At 39.4% G+C, this 17,523-nt stretch overlaps 1 protein-coding gene across 1 annotated transcript in view; it reads right to left on the bottom strand.

The window, feature by feature from the left end:
* Window positions 1-11,401, bottom strand: part of LOC144530354 (trinucleotide repeat-containing gene 6A protein-like) — a 35,491-nt gene extending 24,090 nt beyond the window's left edge. The window contains exons 1-3 of the mRNA XM_078269893.1: window positions 11,215-11,401; window positions 9,620-9,671; window positions 2,864-2,962 (exon numbers count right to left, since the gene is read on the bottom strand). The gene's annotated coding sequence lies outside the window, so the exon portion shown is untranslated. The remainder of the gene's footprint in view (window positions 1-2,863; window positions 2,963-9,619; window positions 9,672-11,214) is intronic.
* Window positions 11,402-17,523: the final 6,122 nt, after the last annotated feature.

Here is a 17,523-nt window from a genome sequence, read left to right as displayed (position 1 = left end):
TTGTCAGTGCATTTTACAAAATTGTTTGATTTAACCATCTAAAAAAAGTCCAAATGCAGTGACTGTCAACTGAACATTTTTAGCTGAAGGCTTTTCACATGTCCTGCTGTTGCTATGCAACTACAAAATCTATTTGAAGCATGGTGCTTTGTTACCAAAAGCTGATATATTTTATAATATAATTTGCATGTCAGTAAAACACATCAGGCCCTTAGCAACTAACCTTAACGTTGAAAATGAAAGAAATGGTTGCACTAAGAGTGGGCGGTATAAGAGGTATAAAAAGCACACAGGTACAGAGGTCATGATAAGGATTGGCTATATGGTTAGCATTGGTAAAAAATGTCACCAGTCACATTACTTCAAATGCAGCACAAGCATTAGTGCGCTCACTGCAATGCATTTTATGTTAAACAAATGCACACTGATAAAAACTTTGTTGGAGCATACATTTATCGTACATGAATATGTTGCCTCAACCTCCTATCCTACCTCTGTAGCACTGTGTTTGAAAATCTGCTCCAGCTCTGACACAAGCACGTCATCCTCAGACTCACAGACGCGTTTCATTTTGTGGTCTACATTGCTGGCTCTTTATGCTGTATACACTATAAACATGCAGTGCATTATTATATATTATGTTTAAACTCTTTAAATGAATCCTTGTTGGTGCAAGACATGTACAATCTCTTCTCTAGGCTGAACTAACCAGCAAAAAATAAAAATAAAATAAAAAAAAACACCTCTTAGGGAAGACCATGTTGTTATGGCAACATTCCTAAACACTCCCAATTCCTCTGGGCTTGTCTGAGCAAGATGACATCAGCGCTGAGAAGCACATGCCAGTGTGTGTCTCTCTCACATATGCAAAAAAAACCTAATAATCAATAGCTAAGATGTGGGGAAACTTCGGAGTAAAAGCAAGCAGTCTGCATCTTTCCTGCTTCAACTGTAATCAACATAAAAAGATTGAAGATCAGGAAGTGTTAAGAAAAGGCATTAACTTACTGGAACGCAGGGGTTACTGTGTTGTACATGACTGCATCCCTTTCAAAACCGTATGCAGTAAATGTACAAATGGCATGTATAATGCAAGTGTGTGCAGGAGCAGATAAGCACACTTCTCACATGGTCCACCGTCACAGCAATTTTGGGAGGGGTCTCAAGAGGCACCCAACCACATCAAACTCAAACCAAGGGCAATGTACACAAAAGCACAAGCTTCAGGTGTTGCGTATGACTCATAGGCCATTTGTCCATTATTCAGTCATCCATTTGACTTCAGTCACCTGTTCACCCACACCCAGGTTGGTAGTGGTTGCCACCAAGACTGCATAGTTTAAAACAGTCAATAGGACTGTTGGTTGGACCCTTTCTAATTTCTGGTTTGACTACAGCAATAAGGGGATTTTAGTAAGTCTTCTGGGAGTTGAGCATGCTTTGTTTTAGACTGCCCCAATTTCTGAGAAATGCCCATCACAATGTAATGTCTTAAAACCTGCTTCTTATGTCAGATAAACAGTCCAAAACCCAAATATATTCAGTTTACTGTCATATAGGTCATTGACAAGCTGAAAAACCTCACATTTCAGATAAATAAGAATCTCAGATTATCCTAAATTTATTAGTATGCTATCATAATTATGTAGAGTAATTCTCTTCTAATCCACTAAATCGCTAATTGGTGCTAATGTTATATTCTTACTGGATTCAAGACCAAAGATAATTGAACTGGTGCATGCTAAAGAGCTGCTAACAACTGGGAGCAAATCAGCCTGTAGACACCAGCTATAGTACAGCACTGTTAAGAATAGACAGTGAGTCTTTCAGAGGTACAGTGATTACACTCTTGTTACTGTATAACCATTATCTGAGAGAAAGAACCACCATGACGATAAATGGCTGTGCCAGTTTACAATTTGGTACTACGGCGACTTAAACTCTGAGATACTTCTCTGTTTGTACTGGGACAGAGAAATCTAACGATCTAAATCTTACAGACGACAGTGGATAGAAGTGAAAACAAAAGTAAGCAACTGAAACAGAGACACACTCAAGGTCAGAGACAGACGCTATCAGACTTCCTGCCTGCACTAGCCATGCCAGTAGTTTTAGCTGTACCAACAGGAGTCAATGGAAACTGCAAAGGAAATTCAAATGGAAAACAGTACCACGTCACATGGCAAAGTACACCAGCGGCGTCATAACAGCAAAGCACACTGCACTACAGGGACAGACGAAGAGACAGAACCCAGACCATGCAAGGAAGAAAAAATGTTGGAAAAATAAATATTTTGAAACTCACGAAGGCTTCATTGCTGAAATGGACAAGTAGGAGTTGATATCTTGAGCCAAGCAGTTTGTGGATTTTCAAAGTCTTCTGGGAGTTGAGCATGCTTTGCTATTTTATATAGGGCCAATTTCTACCATGTATTGCCAGAATCATGACTATACAGAAACTGCAGCACTGATGGTTGTGAAACTATTTTTACTACCTAGAGAACAATTCTGTAGATATGCAATATTAATCCCATCCTTGCTTTACTGTGCAGAATTGCATTTGGTGTTTGGAAAAATGGCCCCATTGAACACTATGAGAAGTGGCCCTTACGGCTTTAGCAGGACATCGCTCATTATAGATAAATAGTTCTGTGTTAATTGAATGGAGGCTGGTGTCCTAGAAGCAGCAGATGCCGATAAATCACAAGGACTCCGAATCCTCACAGAACAACTACATTTGTGATGGAAAATCAATATAAACAGTTAGACCCAGCGCTGAGCAATGACATTATCTTTTATCAACTTTCACACAACACGATTCCTCAGCTCCTGACAAGACAGAAGCCATGAATTCTTCTCTCACCTTTTGACCAGTGCTGTATCTTCTTATCCTCTGTCCTCGTCACACTCTCCGTCTTTCTCTCTCTTCCATCCACTGTTCTTCCCTCTATGGGTATGTTCCCTGAGAACAGGAGGAAATACAATTACTGTCATTGTAATTGCTATTGCATTTTATAATGGTTAGATAACAATCTTTTTTTATAAAGAACTCTTCAAAATCCATGTTTGTTAAGTGCTTCACAAAAAGTCATAAAATCATCAGGTTTTAAAGAAAACAGATTTGGCAAAGAAACATCTGGTATACAGGGCTACAGACTGCGACCAAACGCATTTTGCGACCGTTTTTTGGAGAGAATGAGTCTGCCAGAGTAATGCATGGGTAACGCATAACACATGGATGTGACCTACACTCATGTGTGTCTCTTTCGTGGCAACGCAAGTCCACCATGGCGAAAAATGTATGCTGTTGCACAGCGCCGTTGTAACCATGTTTCCCTGAAAATCATGATGTTGCAGTCCATAGTACATTTACGAGTGGTGATCTGTAGCCGAAGTTCATCCATTTGTTTGCTTAAGACATTGGTGAGGACAAATTCTGCCTAATAATTAGGGATGTCTCGATCCCAAGTATCAGAGCCGTTGTGGAAATTTTTTAACTGATCGGGAATCGGCATTTACCCCATCTTACATCAATGCTAATGTCAGACATTTGCTAAACGCTGTGGTATCGCTCCCTCACTTGGGTGAGAAAGGCAGATACGTGACAGCAGAGCAGAGACCGCTTCTTTGAAAAAATAAATAAAAAAATACATATAGGCTGCTAAATATATAACTATTTACCTCGTAAAAACAAATAGTGCTTGTGTGTTTTGAGTTTCGTGAGCTCCTCCCTCTGGCTCCATCATCACTCAATATTTCCCACACTGGAGTTAGATACTCCCCTTTCCATGGAAGTTTAAGCACCTTAGATATGATTCAGTGTTAACATAAAGAAGACAGGAGATAAGGAGAGCCTGTATGAGGCAGAGGCAATAATCCAGTACATTGACAATAACACTTTAATATAGTGTGCCCGGTTAGCTCAGTTGGTAGAGTGGGCGCCCATACATAGAGGTTTATGCCTCGACGCAGCGGGCCCAGGTTCGACTCTGACCTGCGGCCCTTTGCTGCATGTCTTTCCCCCAACTCTCTCCTCTTTCACGTCTTCAGCTGTCCTGTCAATAAAAGGCCTAAAAATGCCCCCCAAAAAAAAATACTTTAATATAAAGTATATACATTTATATAAATATTTAAATATAAATGTTTGATTTAAATATGAAATATAGATGTTCTGAATGTGCAATTGTTGAGCACCATTAAAAAATTGTAGTTTCTGCATTTATTACCAATTTTATTTTTTTTAGCATTTCAGTTAAAATGGGGGAAACGACAGAAAAGTTTGGGATCATTTTAAGCTGCAAAAAACAAAAACTCTGTACAGCGTTTATTGTAAAATCGAACTAGCTTACCACAATAGCAGGGCGTCAATGCTACATCATCTCAGTAGAAAACATCCAGTCTACTCATCCATTCCACGGAGCGAACCCGACACAAGGTAACATTAAGCCGTCTACACATGAGCCGCGGTAAAACCGCGAGGTAGGGCGCAGAGCAAAGAACAACGCAGGAACGCTCTACAATTAGTTGTGCCTTGAATGGTCAGCGGCAACAAGATCAAAGTTGAAATAATTTGGGTGCAGCACTCGCCGCAATTCAGAGCGGTGTGCAACGGATAGGAAAACAATGGAACATTCAGCACAGACCGTTTTACTGTGGATCATGTGTGGGTGGCTTTAAGATCGATAGATAGATATAAAAAAAAAACTTGCCTTCAACAACCATTAATGTTGCAGCTTACAGCCATGTCTGTCCAGGCTCATGTAATATGTAGTTAAGACCTTGAAGCAATTTAATAGTGTATTTTTTGGCAAAACATAGGACGCTTCACACACTTTCAAGGTGGGCACCCAAGATTAGTGTCACTAATTTAGTATTCGACCAAATGTGAAATATAGTCACAATCTCCCCCCCTTCTGTTCCTGAGTAATGGCGTTGAATAATGGCCAGAATGTGTTTTTGCAGAACATTATGATGTCCGAGTGAAGTTGACGTCCCAGTGAAGGTCTATTAGGCATTTGTGTACAATGTCATAATTAGCGGATTAATACTTTAAAAGTATAAAAAAGGGTGCACTAGTTTCAACAGATTAGAATATTATTACTCCCAAAAAGAAATAAGATCTTCCTATTAGTTTGTAACCAGACTGTGGCTTCTCAGTCAGCGTCATTCAGCCTGCAGGAGAAAGCTGCAGGCTGCAGTCTAATCCAATAATGGGATTACAGCACAACACTTACTTTAGCTATAAACAGACAGATGTACAGAGATGCTAAAACAACTCAGACAGACACCTGCAACATTACATGTGTAATCATTTAGTTTAGTTTGATAATGACACAGTGGCTCATAGAAATTGAAATGTTACTATAACTGTCAAAGACAAGATGCTGATAGATTATGCATTAAAAATGTAATAAAAGATGCAAACTACTTTTTCCTCTCGCTGACGTCACAAAATATATTTTTATATTAATTTAACAGAAATTGTAAAAATGTATTAATTATTGTGAAACTGGCAACCGCTTGACATCAGTTAATAGCTAATTTGTCATCGAGCCAGGAGAAAGCAGTTTAATTTCACTTAACACTGGTACATTTACAGTGATCAAAATGCATGTTCCAGTAAAAATTCTATAAATCTTACCAACAGCATTGAGCTGCTGTGAGCAGCAGTGATCCGAGCTGATGCTACAGAGTTCTGTATGTTCATAGGACATCTTTATGAGAGAAAGGGGCCTTGAACATCTTCATTACATGACGGACATTTGAGTTTTAGTGGTATGTTTGGTACAGTTGCGGACTGTGATGAGCTGAAGTCGGCAAACCCGTAACAGCAATCTGACAAATAGGTAAGTAGCCTGCACTGCCATTTGACACAGTCATCAAAAGTTGCCAAAGTAAAAAAAAAAAAAAAAAAATCAGTTTCTATACACAGGGTCTTGAAATGTCCCTAAAGTAAGCTGGTCAACATGTTAAATGACATCGGTTTGCCTAATCTGTTATCATTGAACTGTAGATGCACACCCAGTTGCATCCTTTTCTTGCTGCCACCTTCAGTCCCCACCCTTCTCCCTCTGTTCCCACACTTCCCCGTCCCCCTGCCTCCTTCCTCCAACAATCAAGTGCTTCAGCAGATGGTTCTGGGTTCAACAACGACAGCAGAGCACGGTGGGGGCCCTCCTGGAGTGCACACATACACACCATGGACAGCATCTGTTTATGAATGGACCGACAATTTCCCATCCCCCGACAGCTACAGCTGACAGAGGGAGGGGGGGGGAACCGCGAGTCACCGAAAGCAAAAGAAGGGATAAAGAAAACAGGGCAATCAGAACAGGGGGAGGGAAAGAAAACGAAAACGTTGCAATTGCATGTTTTATGGTTTGTTTTTACTAAAATAAAAATGTTAAGCAAATGTTATCCAAGACCCTATCTATCCTGCATTTAAAAAGCTAATAGGGGCGCCTGAGTAGCTCACCTGGTAGAGTGTGCGTCCCATGTACAGAGGCTCAGTCCTTGCCGCAGCAGCTGCAATCAATTGCAGTCAATTCCGACCTGCTGCATGCCGTTCCCCCTTTCATGTCTAAGCTGTTCTATCAAATAAAGGCATACAATCTTTAAAAGCTAACAAATAATGCATAAGCTATTAATCTATTTTTTCTCCTGTAAGCACTTTCCTTAACCCCTTAAAAAGAAGCAGAATAAAACACGAGTAATAGTACATGCTCAATCTGATCCCAAGTCCATCTTCCCTAATCTAGGTCACCTGGGAGTTAAGTACAGGTGCTAACAATGTGCTTTCGGTTATTGTTCTTTAAAATCAGAATGGGTAGATTTTGTCTGTTATGGTTTGTAAACAAAACATTCAAAGTTGGCCCCTCCAGCCCAGCTCAATGACACCACAAGCACCATTTTCACCATTGCATTCAAATCACCAGACTGATGAAAAGTAATCGCTTTCCAAAAATACCTTATCTCTAAATATGGTCTTTGTTGTGTTTAAAGTGGATAGAAAAATCTGGACAGCTGAAACCACTATGCAGATACATTTAGTTTTTTCCGTTGTCAGACAGAGGGAGGGCTGAGGGGGCTAAAGAGCAGCAGACAGATGAAAGATAGATAAATAGTTTAAAAGGTCACTAGTGATGTTATGTACAACTCTTTAGCACCATATATTAGAGTCCAATTAGTACAGCAGATACACATTTTATTTTGGCTATAAAGGGGTGTGCAAGATAATAGTTATAAACACTTCAGATCACCTACATATCCTGGTAGTGCATTTCTCTGAACCGGTCTCCCTCTGTCTTCACCTTTATTAACTTTAGGGTGTCTGCTACGTTCGGTTAAGTTAAAAGCTACTTCTACTCTATACTTGTGATATTGACAGTGTAAAACAGATTTCACTGCCACCCACTTGCCTTTTCTGTGAACCCTTTTCTGCCGGCTGTCAAAGAAAGCTGAAAGACTTTAAAAATAATCAAACTATATTTGAAGTGAGTCATGCAGTGAGAGTCAGCAAGGACTTCCACATTTATAGGAGACAGAGTATTGATTGCATTTGTAGCCTTGTGTAAGTAGCCGTTTTCACACACAACCAAACTGATAGACATGAGCATTTACAAAAACACTCAAGAGTTTGTCTGTCTACATAGAACAAAAGCCAGAGGGTAGTCGCGTGGCTAATTTGCATGTATAACACCACATCATTTGCATCAATTTGCATTAGCATGTTCTCACAGAATACTTGAGGCTCGGTTCAGGAAAGCCATCACTCAATTAGTGAATGACAAAGAGTGTCTCCTCGTCAAAAACAGCTCAACAGCGAAGGCTTTGTGAGGCTGACATTGCACGATTTGACATTTCCAGCCTAGCTGCATTAAACCTGTTGTTTCAACAGTGCATTCAAAATCAGCCCAGTTAATTTTGGTCATGGAAAGGCAATGTGATAATTCTGGCTGAAAAACGCAATTCAATTTTGCTGCTAGCAGAGGAGGGTGGGGCAAGCTGTGCATCAAGTATTTCCTACAGCAAGAACAAAAGAATGGCTTTATTCGCCAGTCCAGCTTATATAGCTAATACAAAATATGTAACTATTAAGTGGGCAGTTTACAATGGAGGAAAATAGGACATTACTCTTATAAGCCGCTATGCCAAACTTGCAAATTGATTTTATGGCCTTTTTTTGCAGTAGGTGAACATTTGACATGAAGCAACCTGTGACTGGATGAGTGTATAATAAAGATCCCACTATAATAATAATAATAATAAGATAAAAAAAAACGTTTTAAGGCTTATAATTTAGACACTTTGTTGTACAGTTTTGATTCATGACCACCTGCAGGTGTGGCTTTACTGCTTGGAGGAGCAATGGTCAACTACCCGATCCTCAACCAATGTAGCAATGTTGCAACACCTGGGGAATTTATAGCACTGCCATATTAAATTCCAAACACGATAATATCAAGTTGGCTATTCCAGCATGGAGTCATTTTATGCAAGTGTACATTGGCTACAACACGTCATAAACCAGTTGTGAAAACTCTATTTTTAGAGAATGAAAACATGTTTAGACAACAGTAATTTAAGGAGATGAGCCAGGCAACCAAAAGTGAAAGTAAAGCAAGACATCACATTGTTCTACAAAATCAAAAGGAATGTAATCCCCACTGGTGCCACAAATGGTATAATGTATCAACTGTGGTTTGCCTTTTATAGAAACATCCAAATTCTATTCGTAAACTTAAGGACATGACGAAGTATTTTCAAAAAGCTATAACTTGAAAGAGAAATGACCTCAAGCAACATTGCACTGGTGGCAGTTTCTATCTACATGTATTTAATAAGAAATTGCTGCTATTTGAAAATACACAAAATGTGAAACATCAACCGGCTTTAGTAACCAACTCCAAACAAACCAGAATAATAAAATACCTTACAAAATCTGTTTGCTAAAAAAAATGTCAAACCATAAAACACATCAAATACATTACAGAATACATAAACTGGATTAAACCAGCAAAACAAGGCAGTTGACATGCTTTAGGTCTCTTGTTGCACAACATCAACAAACACCGACAACTAACCATACAATTTTGGAGATGGGAGGTGAGTTGATGTGTTGGCTCTCTAGTACACACAATAAAAAAAAGCTATCCAGGAAAGTTTGCATGATAACAAGATTTATAACCAGATTGAGGATCTGAAAACGGATTAAACGCGGCCCTTGGAGCGGGTTAATGGACTAGTTGTGGTCCACAGCTCTATTGTGTGCCTGCAACTGTATGGACACAATGAGCTGCACAAACACCTCTCCACGCACAAAACATCAGGACTCCGGCTTCTCATTTAGCAATTTTAAAACAGCAAAGCTTACTCAGCACAATGTGGCCTAGACCAACCCAGACCCTCCAATTCAATTCAAACGGAACTGCATGTGCTTGCATAAGCAGCCGCTGCCCATCCCCTGCCCCCTGTCCCACACACACACCCCTTTAGTAGCCCACCATACAGAGACACACACACAGGTCATGTTATCATCGAAAGAGAAGTGGCTAGAAATGTAATATAAAGCAATACACATGCTCTTAAAATTAGTAAACTGTACTGATGGCACACTCACCTGTTTCGATGCTTCAGCTTCTTTGGTGGCAACAGCTTTCAATTCCGAATCTCTAAAAGAAGAAATAATAAGGTTCATCTCTCAGAATATAAAAGATTTACCTAAACAAACCTCAATTAACAAATACAAGATATCCTGGATGTGAGTGTTGCAGTTCGATTGGTTTACTGTGATTAAACAACACCTTGTAAAAAGTGAGATAGTGTAGGCAGACAGGTGATAAACCTGAAATGGTAAACAGGACTCCATTAAAACGTCTCAAATTAATTATTGATGGTGAATGGTGCGCAAGTCAAAAGACATGCACCTCACCCACAGAAGCTATGCAAGGACAAGCACACACTAACAAATAGTGAAACAGTGAAAGTATTTCAACTAGTCGATGTTGAAATGCAGGTTGAACTGCATAATAGAACAATGCACGACCAGGGTCTCCTAAAGCTCAGTCTACACAAGGTGAATAAAGTGTGTGTGTGTGTGTGTGTGTGTGTGTCAGATAAAGACACAGAGGGAGAGTGTCTGTGTAGGTCAGAGTTACAGCTCGGGTCCTGATCGGCCATTATCTCAGCTGTTGCCTGACTTACAGCTTAACCAACATGGCTTCTCTCGAGCCTGGTATTTTTCCTGGGCAGCCAAAACTAGCAATGGCCTTAACACGGCATCTAAATACAGTCGATGCAATTAAATTATTACGTGATTTAGCAGTGTCGTCAGGACAGTCTAAAAAGTTAGGTGAAGACGACTGCAAAACCAGCACAGCGAAGGTCTAGTAAGCTAGCAGCTGCTGTCTTTCTGCCGATAGAGGGTGTTAAACACTATGGCCGAAATACAACTCTGCAGCTTCACAATTTCAACACCAAAATATGCATTAACACTGCGTCTCAACACCAATTGTGTAATGTGTAATGAACATTTGACCAACTCTGTCCCCTCTGCAAGTCACTAAACATTGGGGCAATCATTCGGAGTCACCGCCGCGCAACCGTCGTCGTCAAATTAGCATGACTGCTAATTCTAGCTAAAGCTAACGTTACGAAGCGGCTAGTTAACTTACCCGGTCTTATTTCAAATAGTGCGATTACGGTGTTTTAATGAACACAGTTATACATTAAATCCATTAACAATGTTAGTTTACTGATAAACAAATCCAAAGAAACAATAATATCGAACAAAAGACATGATTCTCTCTTTTGACAGATATGTACGCACAACTTAGCTAGCTAGCTAATGTTAACCAATGCTCGTACTAGTTAGCATAACGTTAAGATGTAACCTGCCAACAAATAAAACGGTTTGCCTGTCACACACGCCTAGAAATGGCCAGACATCTGAAGAAAAATACTATCTCCTGGTTAATCAGTCGATGCGCTTAACATTTAGCTATGTTTGCAAACCGCAATACAAGCGAGCCTCCTTGCCAAATGCTAGCCGAACAGGAGGCTAGCTGTCTTAGCTCAGTCATGGCTAACTAAACAACAGCGGCATCTTAACTCGTCTACACCAGTCTGGTCTCCCTGTTCACGGCTTTCTGCGTACATTAGCTCGCCAAAAAGAAATAGTCTTCTGGTCAAGAAAACAGCGTAAACCAACCTCACCTCATTGAAGTATAAAGTGCAACAGAGTGGAAAGGAAAGCCGGCAGTAAGGCTAAAATATTTTCAACGCGTTTGCAGCATTTACGAGGGGAGGCATTTGTCCTGCATGATCGCCATTTTCCTAACTCGCTGCTGGCTAACCTTCTTTTGCTTGAGCTCTGCTTTCCCCTCCTCTCTCTCTCTCTCTCTACCTCTCTCTCTCTCTCTCTCTCTCTCTCTCTCTCTCTCTCTCTCTCTCTCTCTCTCTCTCTCTCTCTCTCTCTCTGCATTCAAATCAGCTCTGACTGTGTTTCTAGAGCAGGAAACACATTCACCACTTCCTCTGACTGAGAAAACCAAGCAGCCAAAGAATAGTAGAAGTAATGTATGTAAAGCCATGACAACCATGTTCAAGGTAAGGAGTTCAGCCGCTTGAAATTAATAAACCCATAAAACGTTACTATGATGTAACGTTATATATATATAACGTTACTATGATGTAACGTTATATATATATATATATATATATATATATATATATATATATATATATATATATATATATATATCTATGAAAAGTAACACAAGAAGTTTCTGCTCCTCTTAACAGACATGATTAGCTAGCTTTTAACAAAAACATTCAAGCATTTCTTTTAGAGTGTAAATAAAGACTGCCAGATATGCCACAAATATAAACTATATCAAGTGAAAGTACGATAAGATCTACAGTTTGCAAATTGGTGTTCAAACATAGTCTATTCCAGACAATAGCATACATGATTTATTCACTGGGAGTAGGAACAAACGGGCTTTCTGTCGGAGGATCCAGAGTCAAACCCCTACATCAACATACACTAGGCTACATTCACCCTGCTGAAGTGTCTTTGAGCACAACAATGAATAGTAGCCCATCGTCTGTGTTTCTGTCCTTTTGTGGAGGAGAAATCAAGTGAAATAACAACACCCTTTCCAGTTATATTATGAATCTAATTATGTAGTGTGCCTGCTGTGCAAAGCACAATGGCCATACTTTATTCTTCATCAAGTGTTGCCAACACATAAAAAATACCTGAAAATGTAATGTTTGAGTAGAAATGGTACGCTATAACTTAGCAATTTGACTAAACGTCATAAAAATTGCAAAAAAATTTAGATTAATATCCACACAACCATGGGAATTCGTTGCAACAAATCAAACGCACATCACACTTGATCAGATACTTTTTTAAGGAAAAATAATTAAAAACTTTAAATTGATCAGCCTTGGATCTTTGATTTGGTTAAATCTGCTCTTTGATAACTAGCATGTTTTTTACGAAATCATAGTTTTCGTTTTATTCCTTTTAAGATTGTTAACATTTTTGTAATAACAATGTAATGTATGTAATAACGGCTACTGCTATTTATACTTGCACTGGTGATATTAGCACTCATATCACTGCCTGAAGTAGTAGTAGGACTATCTCTGCTGCAAATACTATCTGAACATGCAGACTTACAAACACAAGAAGAATTCCAGCATCGCTCTACTTTCTATTTTACAAGCTTGTCTTAGCCATCCATGCATGGCTTTGGCTGTTATGTAAGAAAATAACCCTAAAAAGAGACAGACAGAGACAACGGAGAGGAGAGCAGAGGAGCAGCAGAGAAACAAATACAGTGTGGAATCTGCCAACTCCAACGTTTTACCGAGACAAAGGCCGTTGCTGCTTACAGAAAAGACCTGCAATATGTGTGTGCAGTGACCATTGACCCGCCAATGGCAAAAACAACCCCCATCCTTGTGCACAAATTGCCTCTCTTATCTCTTTCTATTTGACTGAGAGAGAGAGAGAGAGAGAGAGAGAGAGAGAGAGAGAGAGAGAGAGAGTGTGAGTGAGTTCATACTGCCAGGTAATGATTTTAATTGACCAGGTATCAAAGACAGGGAGATTAGATTTTACAGCATATAAGCAAATGGGTTACCTCTCAGTACTAGAGGACTGTTGCCAAATACTGCCCAATAGATACCTGAAGATGTGTTTGTGACAACTAGGAATTCAGCTATAATTGGCCTCCAAATGGGACAATATTTAATTTATTGTCCCTATTTCTGATATTTGGATTTATTCCTGCCTTCATGCACTTGTTTGAACTGCCTATTGTCCAGCTGTCAAGTCATAATTACAAATGAGTTAGACACATTGAGGATGTTTACTGTATGAAAGAGTCAATAAAACGTCCCACCTCTGAAACTGAGCTAAATGAAAATGTCAGCATGCTAACATGCTCACAATGACACACTGATGTTAAGCAGGTATAGTGTTTACCATGTTCAACTATATCAATAAAAAATGTGTCGTGGGTCTCACTGCCAATCCCACAACTTAACTGGTAGAGAAGAGAAGGAAGGAAAGCAAAAAGCCCAGGTGGCTGCATTGTTTTTCAGGTCTTCCACATCTCATTGCGTCATTGCAGCCGGGGAATGACTGTAAAGGCACTGTAGCGGCACATTTTACCATATATATATATATATATATATATATAGTCAGTGGTTGAATGTAACTAAGTACATTCACTCAAGTACTGTACTTACGTACAAATTTACTTGAGTCTTTACTTTTCATGTCACTTTCTACTTCTACCCCACTCCATTTCAGAGAGAAATATTGTACTTTTTACTCCACTACATTAATCTGACAGCTTCAGTTACTAGTTACTTAACAAATTAAGATTTGTACAAACTACACACATGTAGTTTGTAAAATACAATGTTTTATTATAAATTAAACTACCCAACAATATATACACCTACAAGTACAGCTGAAATGATTAGCCGATTAATTAGGTATTTGACAGAACTGTTCTGTTTGTTTTCGTTTCCAGTTTCTAAAATGTGAAGATTTTCCTGCATTGAATACTTTTACTTTAAAGTACATTTTCCTGATGATACTTACATACTTTTACTTAAGTAACATTTTCAATGCAGGACTTTTACTTGTAACAGAGTATTTTTTACAATGCAGTATTGGTTCTTTTACTTAAGAAAAGGATCTGAATACTTCTTCCACCAATGTATATAGTATAGTCTAATCTAAAAGTAATCTTACTTTAAAAAAATTGAGTTCTTTAAAAATGTGTACTATATGTTACAGGTGCTAATTCACCTTTAGGATTGTCTCCCTTCTTCATTTACCTTGCCAGTAGGTCAAGTTGTGGCAGTACCCCAACTCAAAGTTTGGTGAAGTTAAAACGTTTGTCAACTACAGTACACATTAGACCTGGGAGTTTGTCTTGCTTGTTCCGTGAGTGTCCACTCATGCATCACAATATACTGAGGCAAACTAGCGTTAGATTAAGCGGGTAGACCGTAACAAAACAGAAAACTCCAGAGACAGCAAGCGTAAAAACCTGAACAAAGCAAGGCAGAGAAGAATAGAACAGTACAGAATAGAGCAAAACAGCTTTGCCACAGAGTCAGGTGACCAGCACGAGTAAAAATTGTGAATTTTCACGAAAACTATATTTTAAGCTTTTACTATTTATTTTTAAATGTCCCAGAAACAACTACCCGATAGTAACCGTGGTGTGTGTGTTTGAAAGGGCAGAGAAGTAGTTTTTCGCTGCTCGTCACAATGAATGATGAATCTGAGTGAAGCTAAGTGTACACGTGAAAAGGTTTACTGGGAGAAGAGCAGGGCAGTGTAGTCTTTTGGGTTTGTTAATAGTCAAGTAACCTTGACAGACAGAGCAGTGTATACAGACATGTGCAAATGCAGGAAATAGATGCTGGTTACTTGGGCAAACAGAATGCGTACGGGTAAACATCCACATTTACTGACTCAGCACTGGCTTTGATAAAGTTATGCAATTGCGTTCTTGTGTACACACACACCCACAACCAACTCAAAAGCTAACAGCACATTTATGAGAACACACACACAACACTTTATGGGATGTAATGTTTTATATTTCCCTGCTTGTTTTTGTAGGTTTGGCTAAACCACAGTCGCACACACAAACTTGCAGGAACATACACACAGGTCACAGTGATCAGTTGCAGCTGCAGGAGTTAGGGAGCGTGTAAAAATGGGAAGACCATTGTACTGGAGAGAGAAAAAGGGGCATAGAAAATCGGACTGAAATGTGAATGTACTGGAGAAAAAGGAAAAGCGAGTAGGCAGGAGAAGGGAACAGAAAGTTAGTGAGGAAAGAGAGAGAGAGAGAGCGATTATGTGGAGGGGTTGAGAGTGCTAGAGAGCGACAGACAGACTGACAGACAGAAGAAGGTCAGAAAAGAGATTTGCATGTCAAGTAGTAATAGGCTTGTCCTGCGTACAGACACGCACACTACTAAGCTGCAGTGTTCGTGGTGCTGCAGCGAGTGTTCATGTGCATGCAGTGCATTATTTCTTCTGTGGACCGCCTGCCACTGCACCTATCAAAATGACATTTAGACCTTCAGTCTGACTACTGTGTCTCGAAAGCCTGTAAAACAACATCATATACAAATATATATGTATTGTGTTTGTGTGTCAGTGAGTTTAATGCTGCTCAGCTTCCTCTTCACTCCTTTAAATCTGATTCAAATCATTCATCACACTTTTCAAACTGCCTCCCCGCACGCATGCACGCACGCACGCACCACACACACGAGCTGTCTGTCTCTTATTCTTCTTCTCTATTTATTTAACTATTTAAATTATAACTATTTTTTTCTCCATCAACGTGTTTTCTTTGACCTTGTCAAGTGAAATCCATTCATAGTTAATTTGAATCTTTGATATACTGCAACACATATGATTTAAAGTGCATTTGCTCAAAGTAATGAATTGCCTTCATTAATTGAAACAGTTTATCCACCAGTATAAAACCCACATTTATAAATATGAATCGGCCATTGAGAGAAATTAATGCCAATTAGTCCACCACATTTAAGATGGACCCAGATTTTGCTTTCTGCTCTGAATGTACTGGGTATCCACACAGTATCTCATCATTTGAAAGCCTTGATTTCCTGTCTTCTCTCTACTCTCAGCTCTAAAACTAAGATATACACACACACACAGTAAAGATAAAAATGCGCCCCAAATGTATTACATTATTATACAGTATTACTTTGTGTTATGTTGAAAAAAGTGTTTGTGTCACTACAGATGACTGCACAGAAAATCTACCAAACTTAGCTATTTTCTTTATTCTGTATGGAGCTGTATGGTCTCTTTTTCTTCTCCACCTCTCTGACTCTCTCTCTGACAGGGTACCAGCTTTGAAATGGATTTGTTGTGGCTAAAATTACACCTGCTCCTCAACCAGTTACGTGAACATTCACCCTTTCTTCAGCTCTCAGTGCATTTACCCAAAACAAGCCGAATACCAACCTGTGATTTCTTTTTTTTTTTTACACACAGATAACTTTCATTCACCCTTGCAGACTTTGTTTTGCGTGCACACAACATATGCACAAATACAGGTTATTCTGCAATTTAAACAGGTATTATTATGTTTTTTTTTCCAGGCGATCTTCCCATTTCTGTCCCCGTAATCCATCACAAGGCCTTGAATATGCAGATAGTCTTGATAAGTGTGCTGGGTGACAGTAAAACATATTCAAATGTACCCTTTATTTAAATCCCCCCTTATTTATATTCATATCACTGATCCAATGCTGGCGTTGCTCCTCTATAACAACAGGAACTCATGCAGATCGGTGGTCACAGGGTACAGTGATTGTCTGGTCTTATTGCCTTTCTTCTCTGGTGGACGTATTTTTCTGTGCAGAGAAAGGTGACACTGGGCGGAGAAACAAACACTCAGACATTGATACACACAGTTACACATTTACTCACATAGACACATGCTCTGCACCCCACAAAGTGCTAACATCAGTCCATGAAAGTGGCAAAGACAGGCCTGGCACACTTGTTTTGTTAATTCAGTGAAGTGCATGTATCCGTAGGGGCATGGGGGTAGATGTAGGGGGAGGAAAGGAAACATGAGGTAAAAGAAGAATGTCCTTTTGGCCCATTTGTCTACATTCAAAGGCCAATCACACCAACAGTGGAACAACATGCTCACTTAAGCCCCTTTCACACATGCACAGCAGACCTGAAATTATCGAGACATTACCTGGAGGAGCTGTATCTGAGAATGCAAATGTCCAAATCAGTTGGACCGGACACAGACTATTTCTTGGCCGGGCTCAGTGACTACGCTTAAGGTTTTGTATGAATTAAACAAACAAAATATAACGTGTTTTCCTCCCTTTAGATTGTTACTTTCATCAACATGCTAACTGTAATTTATAACGACAGTTTATTACTGTAAAACGTTTTACGGTACTGTGCTGTAC

The sequence above is a fragment of the Sander vitreus genome, chromosome 15, assembly GCF_031162955.1.
Source record: "Sander vitreus isolate 19-12246 chromosome 15, sanVit1, whole genome shotgun sequence".
NCBI lineage: Eukaryota > Metazoa > Chordata > Actinopteri > Perciformes > Percidae > Sander > Sander vitreus.
Note: the sequence above shows the minus strand (reverse complement) of the source record. Positions and strands in the feature narration are given on the sequence as shown.